This window comes from Pseudopodoces humilis, chromosome 18 (assembly GCF_049639895.1).
Source record: "Pseudopodoces humilis isolate 2021_Gansu_Grassland_sample_001 chromosome 18, ASM4963989v1, whole genome shotgun sequence".
Classification (NCBI taxonomy): Eukaryota; Metazoa; Chordata; class Aves; order Passeriformes; family Paridae; genus Pseudopodoces; species Pseudopodoces humilis.
The window spans coordinates 8,465,800-8,479,101 of NC_142217.1; the positions used below are offsets into that span (position 1 = coordinate 8,465,800).

The following is a 13,302-nucleotide window of genomic DNA, read 5'->3' on the forward strand; positions in this document are numbered from 1 at the left end:
TTATTTCACCTAATTGCCTGCGGCAGGCAGAAGTCCTAGTATCTCTCGACTGCACTGAGACTGACTAACACCAGTTTTCTGCACTGCACACCTGCACACCAATACAAAACCCACATAAATGGGACAAAGGAAAATGTCTTTGCTGGCAGAAAGGCACGCGTGGCAGCACAGCTCTCCACCTGGCTCCCCGCACCCCAAAGAATGTCACTGCCCAAATGTCAAGTGACCAGCACCCGCCATGAGGATCTGTGCATAAACGTACCGTGGATACACTTGCTAACAAAGCTGATTCTGGAATCATGGAAATATCAGGCTTGGAAGAGACCTTTAATATCGTCCAGTCCAATCACCAAACCAGCACTGCACTGCCACCTCTAAACCACATCTCCCAGCGCCACATCCAGTCTTTTAAACGCCTTATGGAGGGTGACTCCACTATCTTCTCGGCCAACCTATTCCAGTGCCTGACCACGCTAAAATGGGTTAACCAAGTGCCACCTAAATCCACACGTCGCAGAAAACGAGCCGAATTCGGTAACAGCCCCTGGTCCAAGGGTCGCAGATGTTCTCACAGCCCAGTGACCTCCGCTGCAGCTGCACGACTGGGGTCACGGAGGGCTCAGGTCTCCCCTGCGCGGCTCCCGGGCGAGGCGCTCCCATCTCAACGCCCGCAGGGTTCGGTTCGGGCCGGGCCCGCAGCGCCGCCCTGCTGCCTACAGCCCCGCACCTCCCCCGGGAGCTACTGTTCCTTACTAACAAATAATAACACGGGCCATATCTGCCAGCGGCCGGGCCGGTGCGAGCCGCGTCCCAGGGCGCGGTGCGGGCACCGGCACCTCCACCTGCTCGGGGCCCAGAGCGGCCCGGCGGAGCCGGGGGCCGCCCCTCCCGTGTCCCCGGCTGCGGCCTCGCGGGAACCCTGCTCATCCCGGCACAGAGGGGGCGGCCGCCGCTCTCGGTACTCCCGCCCGCCTCAACCCCCTTCAGAAGGCTCTGCAGGCGGGGCGGCGCGCAGCCCACCCCGGGGCCGGGCGGCGACGGCTGCCGGCGTGCCGCTCCCGCTCAGCGGCCCGACCCGACCCGGCCCGGCCCAGCCTGGCCCGGTGCAGCCCGCGGCACAGCGGCCGTCCGTAAGTCGTGGAGCCCGTGAGGCGGCGCCCGGCCGCGCGCCCCCCGCGCCCCCCGCCCGCGCTGCCCCGCTCACCCCGGCCCGCCGCGGCCATGTTCCTCTCGCGAGCTCTGCGCCCGGGACCGCCCTCCGGGCGCGCGCCCCGGCGGTTGGCCTACTGGCGGGGGTGGGGGAGCCGCGCGCTCTGGCGCCGCGCACGTGCGGGAGGCGGGGCCGCACATCCGGGCACTCGCACCTCCAGCGAGCGAGCGTGAGGGGAGTCGTTCTCGGCTGCCTCCGGAACGGGGTCACTGAACCATTGAGGTTGGAAAAGACCTCTGAGATTATCGAGTCCACCTTAGGACCAAGCACCATCGTGCCAACCAGGCCATGGCACTGCGAGCCACGTCCAGCCCTGTCATTAAACACCTCCAGGGACGGTGACTCCGCCACCTCCCTGGGCAGCCCATTCCGATGTCGGATAGCAATTCCTCCTGCGTCCAACCTAGGGCTCCACTGGCGCAGTTTAAGACTGTGTACTCACGGCCCGTCATTGTTTGCCTGGGAGAAGAGTTCGACCCCTACCCCTACAACCTTCTTCCAGATACTTGTAGAGTAATAAGGTCCCCCCTGAGCCAACTTTTCTCCAGGCTGAGCCCCCTCATCTGCTCCTCATTGGAGTTGTGCTTCAGACCCTTCCCAAGCTTCATTGCCTTTCTCTGGACACACTCCAGCACCTCAATGTCCTTCCTGAGCCGAGGGGTCCACAACTGGAAGCAGCACTTGGGGTGTGCCAAGTACAGGACAGTCATTTCCCCGGTCCTGCTGGACACACTATTCCTGGAGCACGTATTTTTTGAAAGTTCTTTGGGATCACTCCCCAGGCCCAGGCAAATCGCCCCATCCCTCACAGCGGTGCCTCAGCCGCGGTGGTCCCACAGTGGCGGGAGGGCCGGACCGACCCGTGCCCGGGGCTTTGGCCCGGGGAGCCAGAGGCTGAGGCGGGTGAGTGGGTGGGTCCCTCCTCGGGCTGCTGCAATCACATGGATTTTAAATTCGATGCCAATGGACTGGGTATGACTTCAAATGTTGGCTGTGCAAATATTCAGAAACAAGATTGGACTCATAACTCATGTATTTCACCTTCAGGCTTAGCTGTCAGCATCTGAGGTTATTGAACTTGATACAACATCAAACCAATCACAAAGGAAAAAATATTCTTCAAAGAAGTTTGGAAACCTGATGATTTACACTTGAGAATGTGCAATAGAGAACTCAGGCATTTATTCTGTGATCAAAGTATGATCATGCATGCACGCAGTAATTTATTGCACATATTGTGCAACTCTGCTCACAGCGAATATCTAACAAATTGACTTTTACTAATACCGAGCCAGTCCTGTTCCGTAAGTGCATACTGCATCAGGCCCAGTATTATGCAACTCTGCTTTTGAGTTGTATTTTTATTTTTTTAGCTCACAGTTTAAGGACTAAGCTGCCATTTGGTGCAATGGTCTAACACAGATTTTTTATTATTTGCAATTTGCTGATGTCCAGGAGCTTGCTAGGAGACTGCACTGAGCTTACACTATGTGCTGACCAAGCAAAACATGGTTCCCTGCTCCAAAAGAGTTTTTCAGTGCACTTGTTCAGCAGTGATACCACAGGCACAAAAAAAAGAGGCAGTTTTTAATTTCTTTTGATTTTAAGACAGCATTCCAGTACACTTCACTACAAATGAATGCTTTGACATTTAAAGAATGACTTGTTCAAATTGCTTTAGATGGATTGGAAGGTTATTTTTTTTGTTAAGCTTTGAAAAACAGGGTAAATTTCTCTTATATTCACTAGATTACAGTTACCTAATCAGATTTTATCCAATTCCAGAAGCAAACTAAAAACAATATACAAGGGTATTGTGCAAGAGGTGTAAATCTTGTTAATGTTACAATGCAGCCTAGATTATTCTAGTTGTTCCAATGGCTGCATTAATGGGCATTGCCCATTCATTGATTAGAAGGGTATAGACATGGTTCCTATTGTGGAAGACATGGAATATTCCTTGCTAAAGAAAACTATAGAACTTGAAAAGCTGGGAAAAAGATGTCTGAGACAGAGGTGTGTTAAAGGGTGTGACATGAAACACAGATGGCGCTCATTTCTTGAGGGCATTTGTACTTTATGAAACGATGTGGTGATAGGAGTCAATGAAAAAGACACATTTAAAGCAGCAAATAACTACTTAAAAAGTTTCTTCCATAAAATCACTCTATGGAAATTGTCCAACTCCACACAATTGTTCTTGAATTTTGAGCACCACCTTTCCTGTCTTGGGCATGGACATGTACAGTACTTCCTTCTTCTTACAGAATAGTTCAACAAGAGCCCTTGGCATATGCCTCCAAGAATAACAGTAGATTCTATATTCCCTTTTTTATAACAGGATAAGGATAAGAAGTAGTGGTACAGTGGTTGAAGCTGCCAGAGCAATGCAAAGCTCTGCAGAGAAAGGATGAACCCAACTCTCCCTCTCTCACTTTCAAACCAGTGTTCTGCTGTTAAAACTGCTGAACATGAAAAGCAGATAAATGACACAATATGAGCATTTTAATATTCCAATTAATGCACAAATAAAAATATTTGTTGTGATTTATAGTGAATATGTATTTAATCATGCAATTGTAAGCTGTATATTTTAGGGAAGGATTGTTTGTTTAATGAAACAATGCAAACATCTTTTAAGAATTATTCAGAAATTACCTATGCTTTACTAATTACTTATGCTGTACAAGAACTCTAGTACAGGCTTTATATAAATAATTTTATTATTCTAGAGATGTAAACATTGTTTAGTTTTGTTAATAACGACAATTCATTATTTCAAACATACAATATTCCGTATAGTGGCAACTACATATTCAATGGAGGTATTGAATTTCTAGATAAAATTAATTGAGTAAAAACCACAATTTTGCCACCTAACTTGCAGGATTACAGAATAGTAGTGCAGTTGGCTTACAGTTGAGCAAGCTACTTTGAAACTAGGGCAAGAACTACTACAGTCATATAATTTGTAATTATTATGTTCCAATAAATTCCTTAAAGGCCTGAGATCAAAAGATTGACAAAACATGTTATGCAAGGAAGAAATAACTACTTTCTCCACAGAGCTTTCTCCAAAGAGCTGTAAGTGAGGAGGAACTGGATGAGTTGTTGATACAGTGTTATTTGCATTTGTATACGCTTTTAACACTAGTTACAAAATGGTAGCGCAGTTAACAGGGGATGGTTTTCCAATCAACATCTCATTGGAAGGCATCTTCGGCTTCCGGCGACATATTCCATAGGATCACCTGTTATTCAGCCTTATGATTTGTTCATTTCATGAATATTGAAAATGGAGCTGATGGTCATTTTGCAATTTAAAATGATTGCTCATTTTGTTTAACTGAGCTACCAGTGTACAGCGGTTAAACTGCAGACATGTGGGACCTAAGTGTGAGGAATTAATTCCCCACAGTTGCTGAAAGGTCCTGAACTCTTTGTCACTCGCTTCTCTTGGTCTTCAGGAATGAGGATTTCTGAAGTTTCTGGTGTGAATCAAAGCATTTGTGGAGAGGGTGTTTGCAGTGGGCATGTTCGGTATTACTTTCGGAATACTGGCAGCCAGCCTTTTACTTCTAATTAAATGAGAGAGAGAATTTCTAACAGAGAGAGCTCCTTGATTTAATTTTAATTTTTGTCAGAATGCCCAGAGCATTGAATGGGTGTCTGATCATTGGAATAACATCCTTAGCCCAGATCGAATGACTTAATGCAATTAATTTACTACCACCACAGGAAAAATTCTAAGATTTTGTTTATACAGATTGAGACTGATAATGAATATACAACCCCAAATGTATGATACTCTTGTCTTTTTCATAATGCAAATTCAATTTCTCATGTAAAGCTCAGGGCTGAAAGGCAGAAAGCAATTCCTTTGGTATATGCGAGATGGAGACTTCTCTAATTCCTTTTTGGGGACTGGTGAGTCCATGGGCTATTTGTCCCAGGTAGTAACTGAAACCTTTTCCCAAAGATTGCAGCTTAGTGCTCATCTTTGTTTTAAAGCACTTTGAAATACAGTTATAATGCAAGCTTGGCAAAAGAACAGTGTAAAATGGAAAAATAGCAAAATGTGAGGAGACTGCTGTTCATTTTGTAAGGCAAAGCTTGTGACTTAAGAACGCTGCTTAGCAACGTGTGGGGAAAATCTGAAGGTGATCACATCATCTTGCAGTCCCTGAAAATTAATTATGCATGTTCGTTCTGCCTTTTAACTCCCATCCTTTGGATACCCCTGTTCTGCTTTTTCCATGGGATGAGGTTTGTGAGATGGTTCAGCCATGTAACCCAGTTTTGTCGTCCCCCATTCTCATGCTGATGCAGCGCTGATTCAGCTGCAGAGCTCTGGCTCAGGCTTCTCCAGTTCTCTGTCCCTGTACTCTGCTGTACACAATGCCTACTGATCCCTGGGGAATAGGAGTCAGGGTGTCTACTGTCTGGGAGGGAGGGAGGGAGGGAGGGAGGGAGGGAGGAAGGAAGGAAGGAAGGAAGGAAGGAAGGAAGGAAGGAAGGAAGGAAGGAAGGAAGGAAGGAAGGAAGGAAGGAAGGAAGGAAGGAAGGAAGGAAGGAAGGAAGGAAGGAAGGAAGGAAGGAAGGAAGGAAGGAAGGAAGGAAGGAAGGAAGGGCACCACAGACTGAGGAGTTTCTGTGGATGGCTGTGTCACTAAACACACATTTCTGTCTCTATCAGCACCATTCACTGCCAACCCTCAGTGGTTCAACTCCTCCTCTGCAACTTCTTCTCACACCTTGCTCTCCAACAGTTTGACTTCATATATCTTTTTCATACTTTCAAAGAACGCAGGGTGGCTTTTCTAAGTTTGATTTCTTTAGGAAATCACCCAGATTGAAAAATTTATTTTATGGTATTGCTAATGAAATTGGCAGATTGTGGCATTTGAAAAGCTGTAAAGTCTCCTTGTGATTCATGTGCCACTGCCATCATTCAGCATGCACAGGGTAGAAGTATAAATACAATATTACAAATTGGCAAGTAGTGTTTGATTTATTTATCTGCAGATGCCTTCCCTGTGAACCAAGGCTTATGTTGACCAAACCATTAATCAACTTGGTAGGCTTAAAGTATAAACATCTCATACCCAACCGAAAGATTAATTTTCATAAATAGTTAAGGAAGCAGTGATTTGCACTCATATTTAACTGGTATATGCTACCAGGGATGTTTTTACTTTTCCCTGGGGGAACTTCAACTTTTCAAACACAATTTTGACACATCATAGTATGGGAATTACCTAGAACAGTTACATTTTATTTTATTTTATTTTATTTTATTTTATTTTATTTTATTTTATTTGCCAAAAAGCAAGGCACTTTCAAGGAAGGGTACCTGTTTTCTCTACATAGTGCTGAGAAAACTCCAGGGTGAATTATTCAAGATATTGATTAAGGGTAAGACAGCAGACTATAAGAAGTTTTGTTTTGTAAAAACTGTCACCATATATTGATTGTGCTTTTTACTTAATAAAACCACATTTAAAGGCTTGATCATATGTCTAGATCCTCTAGTTGGCATCTACACACAATTGGGGAAGAAACTACCATCATATAGCTGCTAATCTGAGCTTCCAAATTAGAGGTTTCAATGTTCAGCTAAGATGCAATGAGCTGAAAATGAGGCATGATCTACCAAAATTCCTGTGTCAGCTTTGAAACTTAAGCTTATGATGAAGTAAGACATTCTAAAATTGAAGCTATGGCTGCATTCTCTCTTCCTCTCTATGCCAAACATGTGTTCGTAATCCTTTCTACTTACTCATTATTTCTTAACACAAAATAGCAAATTAGGTCCATATGAGACTTTTAGATAAATAAATCCAGATCATAACTGATTTGGCCCTCAGCCTACTTTGATATCGGCCAGTTTAAGCAGTGTGACCCTAAAAATAAGGGTCAAGCTAATTACAGTTGCTCAGAAATCCAGATTTTCCAGGTCTGAACTGGGTCCTGCCTGCCAGCTTGATTTTCTTGGTATTCTTGAGTATTTAAAACCCAGTCTTAGAAAAAGGATTTGAACTGAGGAAGTCTAGCAGCAAACAGTAACTTCTTGGTTTTTGACTCCATGCTACCACTTAATCCACAGCTTTCCTGTCTTACAGGGTGGTTAGACACAAGCCAGAAAGTAAGATTCAACTGGCTTCTAGACAGGTTTTTTGGTAACCTTATGCCATGGAATAGGTGTCATATTTGATCCCAAAGCTATACCAGAGGTGGCAGAATGTTTTTGCTTGGGACAGGATGAATTGGTGCGTCAGTACTGGGAATCAAGAGAAACTTCAGTGTAAGCTGCTCAGAGTATCACTACACTGCTACTGAAATAAAGATTTCATCTGAAACTGGTAATAAGCAACAGCATACAGGAGCTGAAAAAGCATATGGAAATATATGAAAGATAAGATTTTACGGTTTAAACTGACTTATGAGTCAGTGGTGAGTTTCAGTTTCACACTTCATCACAGACTTGCTTTATCAGCTTGGGCATAACCCTCTGCCTTTAGTATTTCTGGCTCCCTATTTGTGAGATGAAATGAGTACAACACCGAATGCATGACAGAATTAAGTTCTTTATTTTATAACCTAGCAAAGAGATACAGTATTCTTCTCCCAGGGTCTGGTTTGTATTTGACTAAAGATTGTATTCTTTCAACCACAGTAGGTCAAGTTAAATCAGATCCACTTATGTCCATAGTCATTAAAGAGGACAATTGCTATATTAATATTATTAATCATCAAGTCCATGAGCAAGCCTATTCTATTACTGGGCAGTCATTTCACTGCACTCTGAACTTTGTATGTTACTTTGTACCTCATCTCTCTGCCTGTGCACTCACCAAGATACAGAGATTCGTGCCCAAATCAAGCAGGAGATCGCATTAGAACAAAGAAATTAGAACAATTAGAACAAAGCAAAATACAAGAGTTTTTTTTTAAAAAAACAAATATTATCAAATCTTTATAGCCTATTACAACTAAAATGTTAATGAAAATTTTGAAAAAGGAAAAAAGGAATTACTGTATCTATTTAAGTCTTTTTTAATGCTTATTTTTGGAGATAAAATTTGTACTTAAGTTCCTTTTTTTTAACTGTTATCAAGGAATGTAAAGAAGGTCTGTACAGTACATTGGAAAAACTTTGGTGGTAGTATTCCTTAAATGACTTTTGGTTTGGTTTGTTGTTTCTTTGGGTTTTATTGTTTGTTTTTGTTTTGGTTTTTTGTTTGTTTGTGGGGTTTTGGTGGGGATTTTTTTTGCATGGGAGAAATTTCATCTCCGATCTGGTTAGAATTGTTGATCCAGTTTTAGAATTTGGACTTTTAACTATTTTTATATTCAGTAAACAAACCCTGCAAAACCTCACTTATGTGTAGAATTCTTCATGCTTGAAATATTGTAGTGTTCCTACAATTGCATTTAGATAAAACTGTTCACCTTCAGATAAAGAAACCTTTAAAAACACCAAAATCCAGAAAACCCAAACAAAGGAGAGGAGAGAGTTCTGACTTGCAGAAAAATATCCGAGCTGGCTGTTCTGGGAATGATCTTCAGAATTAGCTCATTATTTATTCTTGGTGCACTCCACCAATTAAACAAACAGTTTTAAATATAGAACCAGGGATGGGCTTAGCTGGTTTTTTCAGGGTCATTGCGGAGATATGGCCAGTGCAGATGTGCAGGTTCTGTGTGTGTGCACGGGCTGCTGTGGGCCAGCACCGGCTGAAGCTTGTCATGGCCCAAGGAAAGTCAGACACTCCTGGTGGACACCAGTTGAAATTCCTCTGCTTGGGTAATAACACAAGAGCTTTTTAAGTCACTAGAAATATGTCAGAGATCCCTAAGGAGCTTGTGGGGCTAACTCAAAAACCCCAAATCTCTACATTTCAATACCAATAGCACTTTGTGGAAAAGAACTCAGGTAACTTAGCATGTGATTCAGACCTTCTGTCAAGTAAATATTAAAGTGAAAAAGGAAAACTTGATTATGACTTCTGTCAGCTAGTGATGTGCAGTATAATGCAAATATGTAAGAAAACAGCAACTTACCCTAATAGTTGTATTAACTGTAGTACAGCAGGTTTATTGTGGCAGTTCAAGGCTTGGCTGAGACATCTTAATTATCTGAAAGACTGTCTGTATAGACAGTACTTCATGCACCAAGATTTGCACAGGACATGTCTTGAAGATTTTAGGTATTTTCTCATACTTAGTATGGGCAGGATTTTCTTGAAGGATCTCTAGATTTTGCTGTTGTGCTATAGCTGCAGGTGATCTGAACATTTACATTGTGGTCAAGCTTTGGTCAGGAGTGTCTGCTCCCCTAGCTGTCACACTGGAAGTATTGGAAAGACGATGTGTAGGCTGTAGAGAAAGTGGATTGATAGATTTCCAAATGCATCTTTAACAAATGAAACCAGAGCATTAGAGAGACTGCAGAAGTTAGAATCATGTGATAGTTTAACAGAAATATATGTTGATTTTAAAGACCATAGTTCTTTCCAACACTTAACATTCAGAGATTTAAGATGATGCAGAAATAAAGTGTATTTTGACAATGGGAAGAACTAGAGAGGGGGATTTCAATAAAGAAAAATTAGACAAAAGTAGAAGACATGTAGTTAATATTTTTGCTCTTGCAGATCTCCCACATCCTAATGTAAATGCTTAAGCATGAAATGAGAGTTTTTGCAGGATCTGAGAACTTGCCAGTGGTAGTACTGCAATATGTAAAAATGGTCATGGGATATAAATGCCACAAGAAAATTTGCAACTTCTGCTATCTATGCATAAGGTTCTAAGGATTTTGTGACACATAAAAAATACTTCGAAATTTTGCCAGGATGGGAAAAATTTGTAAAATCAACTGATTATGATTTTATTGTGTCTGTTATTTGGACTGCTTTTAAACTGTTTAAAAAGAAATCTAAGACAAAACCAAGAATTAAATATTACAAGAGCTGCCAACCTGCTGGTCTCTTTTCTCTGAGTGTCAGCTTTCCAAGTGTGACAATGCCTCAAGTCTGGGACCAAAAGGAAAACAAGGTACAGTACTTTTTTTATGTAAGCCCCTGCATAATAAATACTGGACAAGGCTTCAGTGCAGCCAGTCTTGCAAACAATTCAGTGTTATTTGTGCTCAACAGACATGACAAATTGCCACAATATTTAAGCTGCATTCTTGAAGAGAAACAAAAGGACAAGAATACAGACAGTCATGGTTAGGATAAATGATGTGAAAAAGAAATAAATCAGAAAATTCCAGAATTAAAATAGAAGAAAGATATAAGTTGAATAGAGAATCTTCGAATAATGTAAATTCACAAGAATTTACATTTTTCACAAGAAAAAAGTGATGAAGAAACTGTCAAATGTTACTTAATTCAGTGTTAAATAATGCTGTGAGTACAGGACACACAGATCTCCACTGCAGTTGCACAGCTGGGCCATTGCTGGAACATTCCATTCACCCTAGAGGATGCTCAGAGGAGGGATAATGCACGTGTCCCACTGCGTATCCTCATGGAACTGCAGGACTCTACGCAGAGAGCTCAAATTAGAACCATGCTGCCTATTTTTAGAGGGGCTGAAATGCAGCCTTGTCAAGTTTAGGCTTCATGTGCCAGTTTCACTGGGAAAACTCCTGGGCTTTGAATCCCTTGGGAGATGGTTTTGTATGTGCTTGAAATTTAAGATTAGCACGTTTCTGTGGACAACAGGAAATAGCCATTAAGGAGACAGAAACCAGAGCTATTGCACTGAATTTACAGGTGGGAATTTGTTTCTCTTCTTGCTAATTTAACTATGTAAAATTCCAAGTTTTCTGAGTTTGGGTGGATGAAATTTGAATTAATTTAACTATTTATCAAAGTGAAGCTAAATATATGAATAGTGATTTTAAAATAAAACCCTTATAAATTTATTGTACAAATGTGATAATATTTAGTAGTGATTCTGAAAATTCTACCTTCAAAATTATAAACTTATTATCTGGCTCCTGGCTAAAATACTTTAATCAGTAGCTCCAGCTTAATAGTTTTAAAAACTCTGGGCCTAGCTCATGGTAAACCTTAGCATGTCAAAACCAGGAAGACTTATGTGTGGTTTTACTTTGACTATTGATTGTGATCTGAACTTACATGAGAAAGGTTACATTAAAAAAGGCAAGTCAGTTCCCAAAACTTTTGCAATGTAGCTGCTGTTTTCCTAAACAAAAGAGAATAAAAATAAGAATAGTCTTAGTGCCATTCTGAGAGCTGAGGAAGAAGCTGAGAGTGCAAGAACAAGATTGTACTGCTGACTAATAATGCCAGCTTGGAAACAATGTCAGCTGTTTAATAACTCCAGGCTCCTGCTCTTTGATAGGAGATGATCAAGGTGAAAGAAAAAAAAAACCTAGAAATGAAAACTATGCTTTTATTCATAGAGGGAAGCTCTCACAGAAAGAACCACAGTAAAATGCAAGCTGAGAAAATGGTATCTATCCATCCCTGATTAAATATTCCTAGGAAGACTGCTTTAGAGCAGTTGTGAATTAAGGTAATTTTGCCATGCTTTAAAAAAAATGACACTAAAATTAGTACATACACAGGCCCATTTTGATATATTGCAGCAACATCTGTTTAGACAACAAATCACCATAACAGTGTAGCAGCCCTGGTTACCCTCAACAACTTCAGTAAGAATTCGTCTCTCAGCTAAGTCTTGGCCAGCCAAGCTACTGAACAGTTCTTCCCTTTTTTTCAAGACTAAGACTGAAGATATTTCTTCACTTTAATTTACTGAGGAGAAACTTTCAAAACACAGATCGAAACTCAAGTAAAAAAATGGTCAGCCTATTTGTATTTGCATTGTAAAGTCAGGTAGATTAGCTTTGTACTCAAAAAAATGGCACTGAAACTTTAAAACACTTGAGAATTTCCTTGTACAACCTTATCAAAACATGCAAATTAAGAAGGTGCATATACTATTGGCGAGTGTATTTTCAATGCAAGAAGGTACCTAACAGTTAACCTGATATTAAAGACTTCATATGAAACACATAAAAGAGTTTATCCTTAGTTTGTTTCTGCAAATATTCAAAATTCTTGCTATTAAATGAAGAATGAACATATGAAGTAAGTTATAATGACGAAAGTATTACAAAACGCTGGAGCAATGGTTTCTGAATTTTCTGTTTCTGACCCTATTTGCATTTCTTAAAATCACATATTTTACAAAACACATCAACTGAGTATTAATTTAATTTAGGTTATCTTGGAGTAAGGGCTAAGGAGAACTTTATCCTAAAATGGTCCTTAGGAAAGGATTGTAAACCCAGTTCATGGAGCCTGAAATACTGGAAACAGGACAAATTTCTTTAATGACACTCAGTTACATTTCTTTATGCTGTTTGGCATAGAAGTAATGCATCCCTTTAATAATTTTTTTTTGGCAGATGTTTGCTTTTGGATTCTATTTCACAGTCAGAATTGGAATCCTGACTACGGAAAGCTTTAGATGCAAATATTTTAATCCTTAAAAATTAAGTTATTTGTGGTTGTACTGTCACTCTGCAAATAAGATATCACAATCACAACAATACTCACACATTAAATTTTTCCACTTTCCAAAAGAGTCACTGTTTTCAACATCATAGCTACCTATTTTATAAACCCTGTGCATTTCTGGTCAACTATCTTACATTTAAGTTTTGAAAGCAATCAATCTAGCTGCTACCAGAAAAGCCCTACTTTACGTGTTCATGCAGAAGTAATTTTGCAGGTAAGGTTTGCTTTGGTTAGGGACTGCGCAGTGACAACACTGCCAGCAAAGCCTCCTTTTGCAGCTGTAGCTCAAAACTGCAAGTGTCCTCATCAGCAGGAATAGTAACCAGGTAACTTAAACACAGGAACTGCAGCTTGATCCATCCTGTGCTAAACAGACTTGCTAATATAAGCTGCATTTGCTCCTAAGAGGTTGTGTGGTTATTCTAGAAGAACTGTCAGTGACCAGAGCCCAGGAGAAACTTCAGAAAGGAGTAACTTGGCTACTCTTTAGCACATGAACCCTACACAGAGGGGCATCACCTACTGAGT

At 41.2% G+C, this 13,302-nt stretch overlaps 1 protein-coding gene across 2 annotated transcripts in view; it reads right to left on the reverse strand.

The window, feature by feature from the left end:
- The window catches only part of MRTFB (myocardin related transcription factor B), a 68,120-nt gene extending 66,862 nt beyond the window's left edge, over positions 1-1,258 (reverse strand). For both annotated transcript variants that reach the window (XM_014252651.2, XM_005522896.3), the window contains exon 1: positions 1,205-1,258. The gene's annotated coding sequence lies outside the window, so the exon portion shown is untranslated. The remainder of the gene's footprint in view (positions 1-1,204) is intronic.
- Positions 1,259-13,302: the final 12,044 nt, after the last annotated feature.